Consider the following 22,253-nt stretch of genomic DNA (forward strand, 5'->3'; position numbering starts at 1 on the left):
AGAGATGTACCCTTTCTTGTTCTCAGTATTACAACCCAAGTAGATGTACGCTCTAGTTGTACCACAAAGGATGTACGCTCCAATGTGTTAAGACAAAGAATTCTTAGGCGGTTAGTCCCTTGAATCTTTGTAAGGGGAAACAAAAGATATCTCAGGCGGTTAGTCCTTTGAAATATTTTGTTCAGAGGAAGGAGGAAAAATCAAAAGAATTCTCAGGCGGTTAGTCCTTTGAATTCTTTTGGCAAGAGGGAGGATGAAGAATCAAAAGAATTCTCAGGTGGTTAGTCCTTTGAATTCTTTTGGCAAGAGGGAGAAGGAAGAAAAGATAGCACACTTTTGTTTTCTGCAGAATTTCCACTTACAGAAAAACAAAGTTTTGAAACCGAAGTTTAGAAAGATTTTTGGCAAGAGTTTTTGCAAAGAAAAACAATGAGCAATGGTCAGAAAAGATTTGAAAGAGATGTGTTTTTTGGATGCTTGTAAAATGCGTGCCAAGGTCTTACTTTTATAGACTCTTCATGTCTGGTCAAAAAACCATTGGAAGAGTTATGACTTTTGAGAAAATCATGTTAAGAGTTATAACTCTTAACTTTTTCTTCAAAACTATTCACTGGTAATTGATTACCACAATGGTGTAATCGATTACACAATGTATTTTATGAAAAGTTGTGACTCTTCACAATTGGATTTGAATTCCAACGTTCATATTCACTTGTAATCGATTACTAATATAGTGTAATCGATTACACTATTTGAAAATCATTTTGGAACGTTACAAATCATTTGAAAACATTTTGAAAACCAATCTGGTCACTGGTAATCGATTACTGCCAACTGGTAATCGATTACTAGAGAGTAATCACTTTGGTAACTTTAGAAAATTTGAGAAAATTCTTTTGTAAAACAAAACTGTGCTATTTGGTTTTTGAAAAAATCTTTTAATACTTATCCTATATGAAGTCTTGACTTGTTGCTTCTTTATTTCTTCTCTTGAATCTTGAATCTTGGATTGGATTCTTGATGCTTGATCTTGAAGTCTTGAATCAATCACTTGGGCTTTTGGCATCATCAAAATTGCTTGGTTCATCATCATGAAGCTTGCTTCTACAACCCTTCCTACTGCACGCATAAGATCAATATGGAAGCCGAATACAAGCCTGTAAGACAGCCGCAAAGAAGATTGAATCCTGTTATGAAGGAAGAAATGCGAAAGGAAATGCTTAAATTGCTAGAAGCAGGCCTCATTTATCCTATCTCTGACAGTGCATGGGTTAGCCCTGTGCAAGTGTTAGTCGTCATTTACGACTAACTTTTGTATTGAAAAGCTTTATAAAATTATGTCTTTTCCCCAATTTATGGTTCTTTTTGTAGGTTTGTACATATTTTTATGTTTAGTTTAATTTTTATTCACTAGATATTCCCTTCATTGTGAATTAATGTGGTTCAACTTCAGTTTCAGGTGAAAAGATGAAGAAGAAGAAGTTTGCAGCAGCTGGTGTCTCGTTAAGCGAGGCATATGCATTAGCGAGTTACATCCGCTAAGTAAGGCACTCAGCTCGCTTAGCGAGTTAGGACAATCTGGAAGAGAATCTGCATTCATGCATGCGCCCAGTGCACCATCAGCTCGCTCAGCGAGTCATTTATCTTTTCTTATGCTCAATGCGCCCAGCTTGCTAAGCGAAAATCCACTAACTCTCGCTTAGCGTGAAAATGGCGCTAAGCGAGCCTTCGAGGACATAAATCCCTTAAAAGCTGAAGTTGGCGAAAAATAAGAGGGTTCGAAAAGTTATAATAGTTTTTGTGAAGAGAGAAGCAACAAAGGAAAACAGGGCAAGGGAGCACCAAAAACCTCAGTTTTCAAGAGAATTCTAGGTTTTAGAGTGATTTCTAGGTTCTTAGAGGTGGAGGAGACATCCCCACCATCGTGTAATCTGAATTTTGCTTCCAAAACCCCCTATTGTAACTAAAAGGTGATAACTTGCCATGGAAGGCTAAAGCTTTTATTGGGAATTTCTGTTGAGCCTTGATGTAAAACTCTTTACTATCTATTTAAAGTTGTTTTTATGTGTTCATTGCTTCTATCTACATTTAATTCTTGCATGCTTGTGAACTGGTCATCCATGAGTGTGTAAAGTTAGGATTTTTAGCATTGGAAAGTGTTTTAAATCCTTAGAACTGGATAGAGCAGGCTAGAGAACTGTATGTTTGGACACGGAGTGCAAGGATTTAATTTTTAATATGTTGTAATCTTAATACAATTCGTTTAGGCTAAGTTCGACGAGAGATCCGAGAACGAGGTTTAAATAGAATTAGCCCATTCATGCGAGGAATCGTGGTTTGGGGTAGTTGTCCTCAACATAGAACACAAAAACAACCTTAAATAGAGAAAAATACCTAATTACATCAAGTTACTCAGTAAAAGGACCCAATATTTTAATCATCAGTTTATCTCTCACATTTAGCTAGTTAATTTTGTAGTTAATTTTAGGATTACAGAAAATATCTTTGCTTATTTCTATTTCCTGGTTTTATACAAATGTCTACTTATTGAATGAACGCTTTTCTGAATGAAACAAACTCCCTATGATTCGATACTCGGTTCTTACCGTTTTATATTACTTGTGACTCAGTACACTTGCTGATAAATTTCGCAGTTGTCGAAGGGCAGAACAACAGGTAGTTCCCAAGAAGGGTGGCATGACGGTAATCTGAAATGAGAAGAATGATTTAATCCCCACAAGAACAGTCACTGGGTGGAGGATGTGTATTGATTACAGAAAATTGAATGATGCCACAAGGAAAGATCACTTCCCTCTTCCCTTCATGGATCAAATGCCTGAGAGATTAGCTGGACAATCATTTTATTGTTTCTTGGATGGATACTTTGGTTACAATCAAATTGTCGTGGACCCAAATGACCAAGAAAAGACAACATTCACCTGCCCTTTTGGTGTGTTTGCTTATAGAAGAATGCCCTTTGGTGTTTGCAATGCTCCTGCGACTTTTCAACGATGTGTGATGGCAATATTTGCTGACATGGTGGAGAAGTGCATTAAAGTGTTTATGGATGACTTCTTTATTTTCGGCTCATCTTTTGATTGTTGTCTAGCAAATTTAGAACGAGTCTTGCAATGATGTGAAGAGACCAACCTAGTGCTTAATTGGGAAAAATGTCATTTTATGGTTCAAGAAGGGATTGTGTTGGGCCACAAAATCTTTGTAAGGGGGACTGAAGTAGACAAAGCTAAGATTGATGTGATTGACAAGCTACCTCCTCCAGTGAATGTCAAAGGAGTAAGAAGCTTTTTAGGACATGCTGGGTTCTATAGGCAGTTTATAAAAGATTTTTCAAATATTGCCAAACCACTCAGTAACTTGCTCAACAGGGATGTTGTGTTTTTGTTTGATGAAGAGTGCTTGAAAGCATTCAACACTTTAAAAACCAATCTAGTGTCCGCTCCCGTCATCACATCACCGGATTGGAGCCACGAATTTGAGCTCATGTGCGATGCAAGTGATTATGCTGTAGGTGATGTATTGGGCCAGAGGAAGGGCAAAGTTTTCCATGCTATCTATTATGCCAGTAAAGTTTTAAATGATGCTCAGCTGAATTATGCCACCACGGAGAAGGAAATGCTTGCAATTGTCTATGCTCTGGAGAAATTCAAATCATACTTAGTGGGATCAAAAGTTATTGTTTACATTGACCATTCAACCATTAAGTATTTGTTGAATAAATCTGAAAATCCAAGACAAGAAAGGATCTGAAAATCTTGTAGCTGACCATTTGTCGAGATTAGTCAATGAGGAGGTGACTTTGAAGGAGCGAGAGATAAGAGATGAATTTCCTGATGAATCGTTGTTCATGATGAATGAAAGGCCATGGTTCACTGATTTGGCCAACTTCAAGGCAGCTGGAATCATTCCAAAGGATTTGACTTGGCAACAAAAGAAGAAATTCTTGCATGATGCCCGATTTTATGTTTGGGATGACCCACACCTGTTCAAGATTGGTGTTGATAATCTGTTGCAGAGGTGTGTAACTAAAGAAGAGACGAGAAGCATATTGTGGCATTGTCATAATTCACCATGTGGAGGCCATTACAGTGGAGACAAAACAACAACCAAAGTCTTGCAATCAAAATTCTTTTGGCCATCACTTTTCAAAGATGCTCATGAGCATGCCACTCAATGTGATCAATGTCAAAGAATGGGAGGAATTTCTAGAAGAAATGAAATGCCCTTGCAGAATATTATGGAGGTGGAAGTCTTCGACTGTTAGGGAATTGACTTTATAGGTCCACTTCCTCCATCTTTCGGCAATGAATATATCCTTGTGGTTGTGGATTATGTCTCCAAGTGGGTTGAAGCAGTGGCTACCCCAAAGAATGATGCTAAAACTGTAGTGAAGTTCTTGAAGAAGAATAGTTTTGCTCGCTTTGGGGTGTCGAGGGTCCTAATCAGTGATGGGGGCTCTCACTTTTGCAACAACCAACTTCAGAAGGTGTTGAGCCATTACAATGTCACACACAAAGTAGCCTCACCATATCACCCATAAACAAATGGTCAAGCTGAAGTTTCCAACAGGGAACTACAAAAGATTTTGGAGAAAACTGTAGCCTCCACTAGAAAGGATTGGTCAAGCAAGCTGGATGGTGCATTATGGGCTTACAGGACTGCCTTTAAGACTCATATAGGCTTGTCTCTATTTCAAATGGTTTATGGCAAGGCCTTCCAATTACCAGTAAAGATGGAACATAAAGCATACTGGGCTTTGAAGTTGGAAGAGAAAAGGAAGCTACAACTCTTGGAGTCGGAATAGATGAGACTGAATGCATATGAATCCTCCAGGCTGTACAAGGAAAAAGTGAAAGCCTATCATGACAACAAGCTGCTGAAGAAAGACTTTCGACCAGGTCAACAAGTTTTGTTATTCAACTCAAGGTTAAAGTTGTTTCCAGGAAAGTTAAAATCTAAATGGTCTGGACCATTCAGCATCAAGGAGGTCAAACCTTACGGGGCAGTGAAATTATTTGATCCTCAGTCAGAAACTCTAGATAGAAGCTGGACAATAAATGGCCAGAGATTGAAGCTATACCATAGTAGGAACATGAGATTGACCACCATTATGCAATTACAAGACCCCTAGAGGTAACATACGTCAAGCTAGTGACGTTAAAGAAGCGGTTACTGAGAGGCAACCCAACTTTTTTCTTAATTTTCTCAATCATTTTTTTGTTAATCAATGCATGTAGTTTAGATTTTGACTCATTTGAGATTGCTAGAGTAAGGTGTTAAGCATGTTTTATATGACAACGGGGTTGGCCAAAAGCTTCTCTGAAGCATGGGATGAGGAAAGAACTTAAAAAAAATTTCAGTCATCCAACTCGCTCAACGCGCCCCATGTGCTAAGCGTGACCCCACTACTGCATCCTTTAGGCATTTAATCCACTGAGTGAGCCATGTCCCGCTTAGTGGAAGTTGCAGACCAATCATAGTTGCATAAGTCGCTAAGCGCGCACCTGTGCATAAGCCCAAAAACCTCTCAGGTTTTTTATTTTTTCGAATTGGGCTAAGCAAGTCAGTCCTGCTAAGCACATGAGTTTAAATTCTGAAAATTCAAACGTCACTAAGTGCTCACTTAGCGAGTCACTCACGCTTAGCGAGCAGATCAAAACTGCCAAAAATAAAACATAAACTGCCTTAGGTAGTTACCTTTGCATCATTTTATAACTTCCCTCACACATCATTTGCAATCATTTGCGTGATCATGCACTGTGCTTCCATTTTATCTCTGTTTCTTGCCTCAAAATTCACTTCAATCTCAACAATCCAAGTAAGTCTCCTTCACTTTCTTTTAATTTAAGTTATGAACCCTAGGGTAGAAGACCTATGTTTTTATGTGATTTTGTGTTGTTGATGTTGTTGTTGCCTTGCAGTTACTTGTTTAGTTAGTGTGGAAGCAATGTCTTCCAAGGTTATTTTGATGATGCCAAAGAATCAAGAGTTAAGCAAATATTCAAGAATCAAGTTTCAAGATTCAAGAATAATCAAGATCAAGATTCAAGACTCAAGATTCAAGAATCAAGAGAAGACTCAATCAAGATAAGTATTAATTTTTTTTTCAAAATATTGAGTAGCACAAGAAGTTTTCACAAAATCATTACCGAAGAGTTTTTACTCTCTGGTAATCGATTACCAGAAGGTAGTAATCGATTACCAGTGTTTTAAAATGTTAAGATTTCAAATTTCAAGAGTTACAACTTGTGTTTAAACATTTTCAACTTGTGTAATCGATTACATAATACTTGTAATCGATTACCAGTGTTTCTAAATGTTTTAATTTTCAAAATTCAAAATGAAGAGTCACATTTGTTGATGTGTAATCGATTACACCTTAATGATAATCGATTACCAGTGACTGATTTCGAAAAATACATTTCCAAAAGTCACAATTCTTCAAGTGACTTGTTTCTGAAGATTCTTTCAAAAGTCACAACTTTTTAAGTGACTAGTTTTAAAGAAATTGCCAAGAGTCACAACCTTTGACTTGAGTTATCAAGAGATTATGAATATGTGACCATGGCATGAATTTAAAATGATCAATAATCTATCATTCAATCTTCTCTCAACATCATTCAATATCTTTCAACTCTTTCTATAGAATTTTCTGATTCATTTCTCTTCATCTTTCTAAAAGTTTTTGTTCAACACTTTCTCTTCCGAGAAAAGTTCTTTGTTCAAAAACTTGTGCTATTCATCTTTTTCATTCTCTTCTCCCTTTGCCAAAAGAACGAAGGACTAACCGCCTGAATTCTTTTGTGTCTCTCTTCTCCCTTACAAAAGATTCAAAGGACTAACCGCCTGAGAATTCTTTTGATTCTCCCCTTCCCCTTAAACAAAAGATCTCAAAGGACTAACCGCCTAAGATATCTTTTGTTTCCCCTTTACGAAGATTCAAAGGACTAACCGCCTGAGAATTCTTTGTCCCAACACATTGGAGGATGCATCCTTTGTGGTACAAGTAGAGGGTACATCTACTTGGGGATTATTATACTGAGAACAAGAGAGGGCACATCTCTTGTGGATCAGTTCAAGTGGGGGTACACCCACTTAGATTTTTCAAAGAGAACAAGGGAGGGTACATCCCTTGTGGATCTTTGGCTTGTAAAGGATTTTACAAGGTTGAAAGAAATATCAAGAACCGCAGGTTGCTTGGGGACTGGATGTAGGCACGGTTTGTAGCCGAACCAGTATAAATCTTGTGTTTGTCTTCTTCTTCCCTACACTCTTTAATTTTCACTGTGTACTTTTAATTATCGCTTATACTTTTGGTTAAGTTTTTATTTCTGTTCTATACTTTCTTAACTTAGTAGTAAAAGCCTAATTGAATCTAGTAACATTAAGAAAGATAGATTTTTAATTAGTCAAGACATGTTCATAATTAATTCAACCTCCCCTTTCTTAATTATTCTGAGGCCACTTGATCCAACAGTTAGGGCTTTAGTTTAGGTTATAATGTAGGTTGTTTGCAGGGCTATGCTTCAGGCTTCTCATGCCTGAAAAGTGGCTTGGGAGTTGAGGTTACGAAGCCCTAATTTTCTAGAAATTTTGATGCACTCGTTAAGCGTGCCCTGCCCGCTAAGCGAGTTCATCCATTTTGGTTGAGATTCTGGGTTTTCTGATGAACACACTAAGTGCGCCCTGCCTGCTAAGCGAGTTCATCCATTTTGGTTGAGTTTCTGGGTTTTCTGATGAACACGCTAAGTGCACCCTGCCCGCTAAGCGAGTTCATAATTTCTATTTAAATTTTTGCATATTTTGTATGAACTCGCTAAGCCATTGCACTACGGCTTAGCGAGCCTTTAAATTTCATTTTTTAATTTCTGAGATCATATGAACTCGCTAAGCCGACATGCCGCACTTAGAGAGTACACTTAGTTAGGTCTGTTCATTAGAGACATTTTGAATTCCTGTCGCGGCTAAGCGAGCCATGCTCGCTAAGCCAACGTGCCTCTGTTGTGAATAAGCCTGGGCTAAGCGAGTCTATCTCGCTAAGCCCAAGGCAATTTAGTCTGTAGATTCTTATGTGTTGTGCTAAGCAAGTCGTGCTCATTAAGTGCAATTTCATCTCTATGTTAGAATAAGGCTTAGCGAGCCTGTCTCGCTAAGCCATTAATGTTGCAGTGGTCAGTCCCGCTAAGCGCCCTCTGGTGCTAAGCCTATATAGTGTGTCACGCTAAACGAGCCATGCTTGCTAAATGCAATTAGCTCTCTGTTAGAGAATAAGGCTTAGCGAGCCATGCTCGCTTAGCCATAGTGTTGTTTCAGCTAAGCGAGGGTGCCTCACTTAGCTAGAGTCTATGTTTTTCTGTTGTCATGCTAAGTGTGCCCTACGCACTAAGCGCATGCTGGTTATTTTCTGAAGGCGCGCTAAGCAAGCCTATCTCACTAAGCGCCCAACTCTTTTTCTTACTTGTTTTTCTGTTATCTGTTTTCAATAAACCTTGTATAACTTCATTTCCTTTGCTTGTTTTGGTGCAGATGGCCTCTAGAAAGAGACGAGCTTCTACTTCCTGACCTCAGGAGCCCTACAACACCACACGGTTTGTTTCTGAGGTCACATGGGAGCAGTACGAGTAGAAGGTTCATGCCAGGAACATCCTCCCCTAGAGGAATGTTGATTTATATGTGACTTAGTACGATGAGTTTAAAAACGAACCTTTAGTTCAAGATGAGTGACGATAGGATTCCATTTATTTTTTTGCTATTTAGACAGTTTTTCAGTTTCAGTTTAGTTTTATTTATTTACTTAGCACATTTTACAACTTTTTAAACAGTTTACTGGTTTTGAATTATGCATAGTGGCTTTTGGTTTTTGAAACATCTTTTGGTTTAAATTCTGGTGTTTGTTGATTAGTTTGAATTGGATTGATTGCATGAATTGAGTGATTTGCGATACTAGATCACATGCCTTGGATAAGTATGCAGTAGTTAGAAGAGAAAGAACATGAAATTAGGGGTGTGAGTGAAAATGTTAGTTTGTTTGACAGGTAAATAGCGAAGGTAATCATTTGCTATAAGCCGGTGAGATGTGTGAATCTAAATTGTGAGAGATCGACTAGCATAAAGTACCGATTTTTGCATGAATCTCTGAATACTAAATGAATGCATGATTTGGAAATGATGAAGGCCATGATTGATCTGATTTAGACACTTAGCCAAACAACCTTACCTTGTTCATGAATGATTAAACCCTTGCACCCATTTCAAGCTTGAATATGATTGAATGAGTCTTTGATCCCTAAGCTTGATTGAAATTATAATCTCCGTTGACCTTTCCTTAGGTTATAGGAGAGCATTATGGTTTAAGACAAATTTGTCCCAAATTTGGAGGAATGTGTTCGAGAGATTTTGATTGCAGGAAGGAAAGCAACAACCATAGAAAACTATATATAGTACCAGTAATCATAAGCTGCTAAAAAAAAGAGATGAAAATTTCAAGAATAAGTGAAGCTTGGTGTGTGCTGTTGCTTGAGTTGAATGCCTATTATGCTTGTGGCATATCAATAAAAGCTGGGAATTAAAGAAGAAGGTGATCTAAGGATGAATGTTCTCCTAGAACCTAAGTTTTGCATCCTAGAAAAACCATGAATTGTTTGTAGCCCAGCCTCATTACAAACCAAGAAAGTCCTTCGGATTCATTTTGTGTGTTTGTGGTTGTATGGAATGAGATGAAGTGCAAAAGTTGAGCCTTGTGTTGGTTGTTTGTTTGAAGAATTACCTTAAACACTTATGCTGATGAGAGAAACAGTGGTCGTGAGGATTAAGCTTGGTTAACCTTCCCTGATACCTGTCATGCTTGCTAGCTTATTTCATTTATGCTGCTTAAAAGACATGTTCATATCTTTGAAATACTGCATATTCTTGTGAAAGGTTGTTGGTTGAAGCATTACGAGTTTTCTCTGTTCATGTGATTGAAACATTTGAAACAAACACAATTTTGTTAACCACTGTTGACTTCTTTCACTTAAGGACAAGTAAATTGTTATCTCTTTGCTTGAGGACAAGCAAAATTGTAAATTGGGGGGAGTTTGTTAGTTGCTATTCGGAAGTTAGTTTGGTATTGAAAATTTACAAGGAAATAACACTGTGCCTCCAATTTATGGTTCTTTTTGTAGAAATTGTATATATTTTCTTTGTTGTGTGATTTTGTAGGGTAGAAACTCAATTTTTTGTGACCTAATGTTGAATCCAACTCAGTTTCAGACCAAAGAAGAGAAGGTTAAAGCTGCTGATGATTCACTTAGCGAGGCAAATTCATTCAGTGAGATGCATCTGCTTAGCGAGGCATCCAACTCGCTTAGCGGATAGGAATCCCTAGAAGAGGATAAGTCAGAGATTTGTGCGCCCAGCGAGGACATTGTCTCTTCTCGCGCTTAGCACGCCCATGCTCGCTGAACAAGTCTTCGGAAGCTGAAGAGTCCAAGAACCTTTAAAACACTGAAGTTGGCGAAATTTCAAAGAAGAACCGATTGAGAGCAGCAAAAGGGAGCTTAGCTTTGTGAAAAATAGAGAGATTTAGGGTTGAGAGGCTAGAGAAGACATTCTCCACCATTTTCTTCCATTTTTCTTTCACCAAAAATATTTTTCTTCTTGCTTTGTGAAGTTTTACTTGTAATGGAAGGCTAAGCCACTTTGTTGGGGAGTTACTACTGAACCTCTTGATGTAATACTCTTACTATCTATTTAATGTTATTTCTCTATGTTCATTGCTTCTATCTATGTTTATTTTACATGCTTATGGCTTGATCACCCATTTGTATGTGTAGTTAGGCTTTTTAGTGTTGGAAAATGCTTTAAAACCTTAGAACTTAATAGAGCAAGCTAAAAATCTATATGTCTAGGAATGGAGTGCAGTGATTTGGTCCATTTTACACTGTAGGCTTAGTGTAACTCTTTTAGAACAAGTTTGTTAAGGAATCAAGAACAAAGACTAAAGAGAGTTAGGCTCATTCATGTGAGGAATCATGGTTTGAGTAATTTCTTAATGTAAGAACACTAGGATAACGTTAAATAGAGAAAAACACATTTTATACAGCAAGAGAAATTTAGTAGGACACTCCTTAACACTTTTAACTTGATAGTTGTCATTTTTGTTATAGCTTTAAATATTTTGTTTTTGTTCAAATAGATTTTATAGTGTAGAACTCAACATTTGATTTATTTCAATCTTTATAAGTGCTTACATACTGAATATACATGGTCTAGGTGAAACAAATTTCCTGAGGATACGATATTCGGTCTTACCATTTTATATATTACTTGTGCGAATCGGTACACTTGCCGACACACGAACATGGTGCAGTCCCAAACATTTGGTCTTTGTTATGGTTTGTTGTCTCCCACTTGGTTGTAGTTTCCATGTATGTTTAACCTCTTCGTTGGAAGTTGAGGGATTTGTTGATTGCCTTAGTCATTGCTTCTATTTGCACCTGCATCTTTTGTTGAGGAGCTAAAAGGTTATCTTGAGCATTAAGTTCATACATACCTTTTAGGGATTTGACCGGTTTGTTTCTACGATTCTCTCACTAGCTACCTAATCTTCAATTATGGTCTTCTCTTGAGTGATGGTTTTGTTAAGATAGTTTCCTCTGGCCAAATCATCCTCCTACGATCATTGGTGATTCCTTTCATGAATATTAAAATTTGCATGAATTGGTTGTATCTATGACAATTACAACTCCTTAGGAGGGCTTTGTATCTCTCCCATACGTCAAATAACGATTCGATTGGAGCTTGTTTGAAGTTGATGATGCGTTCCTTGATAGCTTTAACTCTAGACTCGGGGAAGAAGTGAATGAGGGATTTGTCTTTGACTTCCTTCCATGTGATTAGTGAATGATGTGGGTGCGAGTTAAACCAAATCGGTTGCATTTCCTCTCAAAGAGAAGGGAAAGAGTATGAGTTTAATATGTTCATCATTAATACCTGGCAGCCTTATTGATACGCATACTATGCTTTTAGTCCCTAAAGTTTTTCAAATTTTCACTTTTAGTCCTGCAACAAAAATCTGACCCGTCTTAATTCCTAAACTTTAGTTTCATTAATGCCTTTGGTCCATACCGTCAAATATATTTGTTAATGATGATGTGACGTTGTTATTATTATTATTTTAATACTAATGAAAACGCAGGTGTTGTCATGTTTGTGTGTGTCTATTCTACTAAATTTGATATATTGTAACATTGTATAACATTGATATTCACTTTAGTTTAATATTTTTCTAAATACACTTATTAAGAAAATAAATAAATTATTCAATTGAGAATAACAAATAACCAAAAAATACAGATTTCATGCATTAAGAAAAAACATAAATTAATAGATCAAAATTAATATACATGCCAATGAAACTATTGCAATACATTGAACATAACATCTTAATCCAAAAATTAAAACACGGGGAAGGCTGAACACTATACATTGTAGCTCTTTTGGGATGAAAAAAGGTGTACATAACTTTGTAATCATATTTATGGAGGATCATGGCATGGAAATGATGACATTAAGGTACATAAAGGAAAATAAAAGTCTTGGCCTTTTTACTTAGTGCAACGCTAATTGGAATAAAGCAAAAAAATAAATAAATTATGGTAAGGTATAAAACATAACTTATTTATACACTTACATGCATACAAATTAGAATATATAGAATAACTATAGGTACATAACTTATTTATACACTTACATAAGGTACATAACTTATTTATATCCTTAGGGTGTGTTTGGTTTGCATTTTTATTTTCTGAAAACTATTTTCATTTTCAAAAGATTAGAATTATGAAAATATGTTTGGTTTGACTCCTTGTTTTCTGTTTTTAGGAAATAAAAACACTGAAAATTTATGATATATTGACTTCTTGTCTTTTTTGTATTTTTAGATTTGCTTAAAATTACATTCCTTGTCATCGCATTTTCATTTTACCCAAAATGAGGTTTCTGTTTTCAACTGAAAACGATTTTTTATTGTTTTCATTTTTTGGTTATTTTCTATTTTCATTTTCACTGAAAATGTTTTCAAAAATCCAACCAAATACATTTTTATCACCATTTTTTGTTTTAAGTGAAAATGAAAACAGAAAACAGAAAACAGTCACACCAAACACCCCTTAATGAACTATTGTATCATTGGGCACATTCCAAGTAATTCAAAAATAATACATTTTAAAAGAGAAATTGGTAAAGTGGCAAAAAACGTAGAGAAATGAGAATAAAAGAGAACGTTCACATTCAAGATGCCTAAGTGCATGGATAACAACAATTATCCTACTTTGCACTTCCATTTTGCTTTCGCCTTGTGGCTGTCATTTTTATTTCGCTCTTAGGAGTCAAATTGTTATCTGGTATAGGAAGAGACAAAAAATAAAAAGAAAACTGCTTACTTGAGAAGTAGAAACATTTATACCCATGGTTTTAAAATGAGAGATGAAATATAAGCGGGAGATGCAAAGTTATATTTTTTGAGCTTGTACTTTATTTTGTTCCTTAACCGAAGATGACTTGCTCATCTTTAGACCCCAAATCCTCCTAATATCTTCTGCTCAATTTGATTTAAAAGCCTCATGTGGAACATAATTCTATAAATCAGAATGGGATTATAATATATCCTTTAAAAAGTAAGATCTTCCAATGGGGTGTGTTAAAACCTGTTTTTAATTATCAGGCACTCCCTCCTTTGCCCCTAACAATAACCTTGGTTCAAACTACCACCGCAGGTGAAAGTAACATGCAACAATATCAACTTCAGTTCTAGATGTTTTACATCAATATTTTCATCGATCTACTATTTTACCAATTTCATCAAGAAGTATGTAAGTCGATAAAGCCATTGAATCAAAAAGCTAGCAAGAGAACAATGATTAACAATAAATAAAAAATCAAAATGTGGTTTCCAGGATCAAGCATCCCAAAGCCTAAGTGATAAGGATTTAAAACTAGTGGAAGAATCATATGATTCAACCAAGCAGAAAGTAATTATACCTTTATGTCAAGATAGTATATAGTGCATTATAGGAGTGGAGTTCTTAATGTCTATTCATTAGTGTTATATATGAAAAGGTGTTGTATATAAACTGAAGACGAACATATGGACTGTGTTAAGTACCATTAGAAATATGTTCTAAGCATAAAACATTTAAAAAATGTATTTTTAGATAAAATTGAATCTTATATCAGGACTATATAGGATGAATTTATTCTTATGAGTTCCTTCGAAAAATCGTAAGTTGTTTTCGCTCAGCCCAATCTGAAATTTCAGTTATCAGTTAAGTCAAGTCATCTCTTAATATTTATAGTTGAAATGCGATTTAAAAAACATCATGCTTAAACAAAAAATAGTAGGAAAGAAGGTTTAAGTCAAAGAGAAAAAAAGAATAATATTAAAATGTTGAATGATATCTCAAAAAGAATTAGCAATGTCAATGCAAATCACCCATAATGGACAAAGAATATTAACATGTAGATTACCCAGATTGTGGCAATTGTGCAATGCCTACCTTTACTTAGTTGAACCAGCTGAATGAATTTTCATAGAATTCACAAAGGGAATCATTGGAACCTCTCGCTCTGCATTTTTCATACTTCCATTTTTCTCTCATGGACAAAAATATCCAAAGAAACTACTTAAGTCACATTCATAAGAATAATTTAAAAAATCACATTTAATCAAATTTGTGAAATAAAAATTACATTAAATTAGTTTAAAGAGTTACTGATATGGAAGAAGAACAGAACAGGGAGCATTATGCAGCAACTGAATTAAAAGATGTAGAAGCAGCAGCAAAGACAGAGCAAGTAAAAGGACCAAACAAGGAAGAACATAGAAGGACAAAAAGAGAATTGAACAAGCCTTTGTACCTGAAGGATTACACAATGAATTAAGGATGCGTTGAAGGATTATACAATGAATTAAGGATGCGTTGGCTGTCTTCTAGAAGCAGAATCAAGGGGTCGTTAGATATTGCTCCCTTAATAGCATTTTTATTAGATTTTCCTCCAAGGCACAAGCTGCCAAAATTTGTTAGAGAATTTCATCCAGAAATGTATGAGAATATCTATAAATAGGATATGATGTAATTCAAATGACAGTCAATAATACAATTTCCTTTCTTCTTTTACATTGCTCTAGAGGTTCTAGGCCTCATAATCCTAGAGTTAATTGCTTGTGCTTACATCAACTGGTGCTTTCATTGAATTAATGGCCGACTCCACTCGCTCCAAATCAGCCATGGACCGTTTGGAGGAAGCTTTCACCAAATTAGCCTCGCATGTTACTGAGAAAATTGATGACTTGCTCCTTCGTGTTGCTGCCCTGGAAACCCATGCTCACCATTCACCATCTCCGTCATCTTCCTCAGCCATACCTATTCCAAACCCATACACACTTAGCCATTCCCAAATGAAGTTGGTTGTCCCACGATTTGATGGTTCAGATCCTTCAGGTTGGGTATTCAAGATAACCCAATTTTTCGAATACCATGCTACCCCTGAACCTGAAAGGCTTACCATCGCCTCGTTTTACATGGAGGGGCCGACCTTGGTGTGGTTTCAGTGGATGATGCGAAATCACCAACTCACCACTTGGCCTGGCTTCTTCCAAGCCATTGAGGCTCGTTTCGCCCAATCCCCATACGAGGATCCTACAGGACTCCTCTGCAAACTCACATAGACAGGGTCCATCAGAGAATACCTGAACCAATTTGAAGCCCTCACCAACCGCGTCGTAGGGTTGCCTCCTTCCTTTCTTTTGAGCTGCTTTGTCTCGGGTCTTGATCCCGATATCCGCCGAGAAGTGCAAGCACTTCAGCCCATGTCACTAGTGCACGCCGCGGGATTGGCTCGCTTGCAGGAGGAAAAGCTCTTGGAGGGTCATAGAGCTCCGCACAGTCGAGTCTCTCCGGTGCTCAACCCTTACTCACCCTCGCCCACCCCTGTTCCCTTACCCAACCCTAATCTTTCTCTCTCACCCTCTCCACCTAAATCCCCACCCCTCCCAGTACGCCGCCTCATCCCAGAAGAACTTGCAAGCCGTCGTGAACGAGGCTTATGCTTCTACTGTGATGAGAGATTTACACAAGGTCATCGCTGTGCTTCGCGATTTTCTCTCCTCGTCACCGATAAAGAACAACCAAGTGAATCCCCGAACCCTAAAATAGCCACACCATACCCACTTTCAGCTGACCCGACCCGCACGGACCCATTAATTAATCTAAACAGTACCCAAACAAAACCCGATAGTCCACCCGACCCACTTCTGGCCCAAATCAGTTTTCACACCCTCTCTGGCCAGATAGCACCCAAGACCCTGCGCATGGTTGGCCGAATAGCTCATCATCCCATCATAATCCTTGTCGACGGTGGAAGCACACATAACTTCGTGCAGCAGTGTTTGGTTGAATCTTTTGGCCTGTTAGCTCAAGACACCCCAACCTTGCGTGTCCTCGTTGGTAATGGTAATAAAGTTCAAAGTACTTATGTTTGTCGCGATGTCGTGGTGCAGGTTCAAGGCAGAGCTTTCATGGTGGACCTTCACGTACTTCCTCTTTGCGGCGCTGACGTGGTCTTAGGGGTTCAATGGCTTAAATCCCTTGGCCCCGTGCTGACTGATTACAACACTTTGACCATGAAGTTCATTTACGATGGCACCTTAATTGAACTAAAAGGTGACTCTGATGTTCCTCTCACAACCATCTCCCCGCCTCAGCTTCGCTGTTTAACCCAAACACAGGGCACCAGTGAGTATTTTCACATTCGAGTTTGCTCCCAAGACACACACCTAACACCTACCCACCCAGATATTCTCCAATTGACCAACCAATTTTCCTCCCTCTTCCAAACACCGACATCCTTTCCCCCTTCCAAACCCACCAACCACTCAATTCACCTGACCCCATCTTCTTCCTCGGTCAACGTTCGTTTATATAGATATCCTCACTTTCAAAAGCAAGAAATTGAATCCCAGGTGGCCCGCATGCTTCAAGATGGCATTATCTGGCCAAGCACTAGCCCATTTTCCTCACCAGTGCTATTGGTCAAAAAACGCGATGGAACGTGGCGATTTTGCGTTGATTACATGGCCTTGAATGTGATCACCATTAAAGATCATTTTCCAATCCCCATGATTGATGAGTTGTTAGACGAGCTAGGGGGTGCACGCTGGTTTTCCAAGTTAGACTTGCTATAGGGGTATCACTAAATTCGGATGGCTACGAAGGATGTAAGCAAAATGACATTTAGAACACACCATGGCCACTATGAATTCTTGGTGATGCCATTTGGCCTTTGTAATGCGCCATTGTCCTTCCAGGCTACTATGAATTCGACTTTTGGTCCCTTTTTGCGAAAGTTCATCATCGTCTTCTTCGACGATATTTTGATCTACAACAAGATCTTTTCGGAGCATATCAAGCACCTACAAATTGCTTTTCAGACTTTGCAAGACCATAGCTTCTTCCTTAAATTACCCATATGTTCCTCTGCAACCCAACAGGTTGAATATTTAGGACATATTGTTTCAGAACAGGGGGTCGAACCTGTCCCAACCAAAGTAATAGCAGTGCATCAATGGCCGCCACCAACGTCTATCAGAGTTTTACGCGGCTTTCTAGGACTCTCCGGGTTTTATCGCTGTTTTATTAAAGGCTATGCTACACTCGTTGCACCACTCACTGCCCTGTTGGCCAAGGATTCATTCCATTGGACGCAAGCAGCGGACCAAGCTTTCCGCAAGCTTAAGGAAGCTCTCTGCACAACACCAGTCTTAAGGCTGCCGGATTTTTCCTTACCCTTTATACTTGAAACAGATGCATCAGGGACTGGTATGGGCGTTGTCCTCTCCCAACAACACCATCCAATTGCATTTTTTAGCAAATCCTTCTGCCTGAAGTTGCTTTGCGCCTCCACATACGTCTGTGAGCTGGCGGTAATCACAGTGGCAGTGAAGAAGTGGCGTCAATACTTGTTGGGTCACCATTTCACCATCTTAACAGACCATCGAAGCCTTAAAGAACTTATGGCACAAGCAATCCAAACCCCAGAGCAACAGACTTATCTCGGGCGTTTATTGGGCTATGATTTCAACATCCAGTATCGTGCCAACACAGCGAATTCAGCAGTTGATGCTCTTTCCCGTCGTCCGGAGCTTCTCTCTGGCGAACTTTTAATGCTAACAATTCCTAGTTGTATTTTTTTGCAGGACTTGAAGGACAAGCTGAGAGCAAGTCAGGAGTTTTTGTATTTCAAACAGCGCATTCTAGATGATCCCCAAACTCATCCTGATTGTCTTCTCCGGCAGGACTTGATTCTTCAAAATGGGCGCATTTGGCTACCCCGAAATGCACCGTCAATCCCAACAATCCTTGCTGAATTTCATTCTACACCAACAGGAGGGCACATGGGGATGACAAAGACTTTAGCTAGAGTTCCCGACAACTTCACCTGTTCCAACATGCAACAAGATGTCCGCAAGTATGTTGCTAACTGCGTTCCTTGTTAACAAACTAAATATGATCACCGGCGTCAATCAGGCCTCCTCTGTCCTTTGCCCATTCCGGCGTGACCCTGGGAAGACCTTTTTCTCGACTTCATTATGGGTCTACCAAACTTCAGAGGGCACTCGGTTATCCTCGTAGTGGTGGACCGTTTCTCCAAAGGGGTTCATCTCGAAATGTTGTCAACTCATTACACAGTTGCCAATGTCACAACAACGTTCATGGAGATCGCCGACAAGCTTCACGGCATACCTCAAAGTCTAGTTTCAGATAGAGATCCTCTCTTTATTAGCTGATTCTGGCAGCAACTCTTCAAGCTAAGTGGTACAAAGCTTCGCATGAGTTCGGCTTACCATCCCCAAACAGATGGTCAAACCGAAGTCATGAATCGCGTAACTGAACAGTACCTCAGGGCATTCGTTCATCAACGACCATCGACATGGGGACGTCATCTGATTTGGGCATAATGGTCATATAATACCTTGGTGCATTATGCCACTGGAATGTCACCATACGAAGTCACTTTTGGCAAGAAACCTCCAAGCTTACCCCAGTATCTAGCTGGGACTTCGACGGTAGAGGCCGTGGATGAATGGTTAACCAATCGCGATCAAGTTTTCGCTAGTTTAGCAAAAAAATTGAACAAGACTCAACAATGAATGAAGGAACTCGGAGATCAGAAGCATCACGATGAGAGTTTTGAAGTTGGAGACATGGTGTTGGTCAAGTTACATCCTCGACGGCAGATAACAGCTACCGACAGTAGCTACTCGAAGTTGGCAAAGAGATTTTACGGTCCCTTTAAGGTGACCCAACGTATAGGTGCAGTTGCTTATAAGCTAGACTTACCAGCAACCTCGAAGATTCACCCAGTATTCCATTACTCCTTATTAAAGTCATTTCGCTCACACACGATAGCCATTCCGTTGGAACTACCAGCTTCATCTGAAGATAATCAACCACTCATTACACCACTCACTATCCTCGATTCTAAGTGGGAGATAACAGCCTCGGGAAAGCAATTATTAGTACTGGTTCAGTGGAAGGGACTATTTCCTGAAGATAGCTCATGGGAGAAGTGGGATGAGCTAAGGCAAAACTACAACCTTGAGGATAAGGTTGTTTTGGAAGCTCGTGGGGATGATATGGAAGAAGAACAGAACAGAGAGCATTATGCAGCAACTGAATTAAAAGATGCAGAAGCAGCAGTAAAGACAGAGCAAGTAAAAGGACCAAACAAGGAAGAACGTAGAAGGACAAAAAGGGAATTGAACAAGTCTCAGTACCTGAAGGATTACACAATGAATTAAGGATGCGCTGGCTGTCTTCTAGAAGCAGAATCAAGGGGCCGTTAGATATTGCTCCCTTAATAGCATTTTTATTAGATTTTCCTCCAAGGCACAAGCTGTCAAAATCTGTTAGAGTGTGTTTGGATGGAGAAATTTAAAATTCTGAAAAATTTTAAATACTTCAATTGAAATTCTTTTATTTTTAAAATTTTGTGTTTGGATAAAAAAAATTAAAATTATGAGGATGAAAAAAATGAATGAAAAAAAGAGAAAAATATGGTTGGCGTGTTAGTTATACGTGTTCCTTTATGCTTACACCCGATCAATATTTAGGAGCTGCGTTTCTCGAAGAAGACTGTAAAAAGAGAATTTCAATTTCTCACATTTTAAAAGGAAATTAAAATTCCAGATTTTTAGTTTTTAAAAATTCTATTTTAAAATTCCAAAATTTTAAATTCTTCATAAAAAGTATCCAAACAATGAATTTTAAATTACAGAAATTAAATTCTCTGATAAATTACTTTCCTCAGTTAAAATTCTCTATCCAAACGCACTCTTAGAGAATTTCATCCAGAAATGTATGAGAATATCTATAAATAGGATATGATGTAATTCAAATGAGAGGTGTAAGCTTCTCTAGAAGCACTTCTAGAAGAAAAAAATAAGAAGAAAAAAATGAAATGAGATTCTCCATTAGCTAAAATGAGTTTTCCATTAACTAATTTGTAGATGTCATCTCATCTTTTAGAGAAGCTATATTGGTGAGCTTCTAAAAATTAACTCATGGAGAGCTTATTTTTGCTTATGGAAAAATTCATCTCATCTTTTTTCTTCTTATTTTCTTCTTTTAGAAGTGCTTTCAAAGAAGCTTACCCAAACAGGCCCTAATACAATTTCCTTTCTTCTTTTACGTTGCTCTGGAGGTTCTACGCCTCATAATCCTAGAGTTAATTGCTTGTGCTTACATCAGTTACCTAAAGAGGAAACATTACATAACATTTAATTGATGGGGATGCAGTTCACCTATCAGCAGAGGCAAACAATTGTATTGTTAAATTCTTACAATTGTATTGATAAACTATTAGGAACATTGCATAACATTTAAATTCTCACAATTCACACCTTGATATATAAACTCAATCTTATTATCTAATAAAACTTATTTCCTTTCACATAAAACCTGTTACGCACAACTTAATCAATTTTGGGACTTAGAAAATAAATATATGTAAGTGAAAGGAATGTTGACTTACTAAAAATATTGATAACCAAAGAGATAGATTGATTGAAAGCATTGGTTTTCTATGAACTTTTAAAGAATACAGTGAAATAAAAATAAAAATCGAGAACACCAAGAATGAATCTCAAAATTAAGATAAATAATTAAGAAAAAAATAGACAAAAAGGGATTGAAGTTGAAACAAACAACCAACTTAATGGAAATTGAGCAGAGTCTTCTAAAGAATGTAGGGAATTGAACGTGATTATTATATATGCATGTTATTGTCACTTGATCAATTGTCCTCATTGGCGGCGATGGATAAAGAAGGTTGTGAAGACTTTTCCTCAGCATGCACCTCGCAAAACAAAAAAAATTAATTCAAGTTTTGCTTACAACAAAGAAGAATTCTCCCATGAGAAACAACAATAAGATATATTCATCAAACTATCTATCTACTTCCCCTGCTCAAGCATTATAATTATACTCACCCAAAAATCATGCTAATATATTTTGGTGCAGTACGAGGATTACCAAGTAGATGGAAGAGAATAGCCATACCCAAAAGTTTCATCAATACTTCTGCAATGCCCCTTCTAGAAATAGAAGTAGAACTACATTAAGTAAAAAAAAAAACAATTTCAAATGCAAAATTTAGGAAGGCAATGTATTCACCCTACTGGAATTTATGGCATATGGTGAAGATTGATTAACTGCATTATTTTAATACCGGTATGTTCATTGGCAACAACAAACATGTCATACCTATCTACAACATTTGTTTTGAAAGTAAAATACTTATGCATGCGAACATTGAAATTAAAGCAGATGAAGGAGCTTTTGAAGCTATGTAATTCCCTTCATACATAGTGGCTCTGCAAAAACAAAATCGACCTTGGTCCCATGTATCATATTCTTTCATTTCAATCTCCACCTTGAACTTTTGAAACAAGGAAAAAGAAAATTAGGAATGAAGCGTAGAAGACAGAGTCCAAAAATAAACCCCACATAATAAAAGTTATATGTAACAAATTGAATGCAAAAATCTGAAGCGTTGACAGAAAAGGGAGAGAAAGAGAAATCTAACCAAGGAAATGACCAAACAGATTCGGAGGGTATGAAAATATGAAGGGAAGCAATAATGTGTTTATAAGATTCATGATTGAGAGTCAACGGTTACGAGCTGATGAATAA

Source organism: Glycine max, chromosome 18 (assembly GCF_000004515.6).
Source record: "Glycine max cultivar Williams 82 chromosome 18, Glycine_max_v4.0, whole genome shotgun sequence".
In the NCBI taxonomy this organism is placed as follows: domain Eukaryota; kingdom Viridiplantae; phylum Streptophyta; class Magnoliopsida; order Fabales; family Fabaceae; genus Glycine; species Glycine max.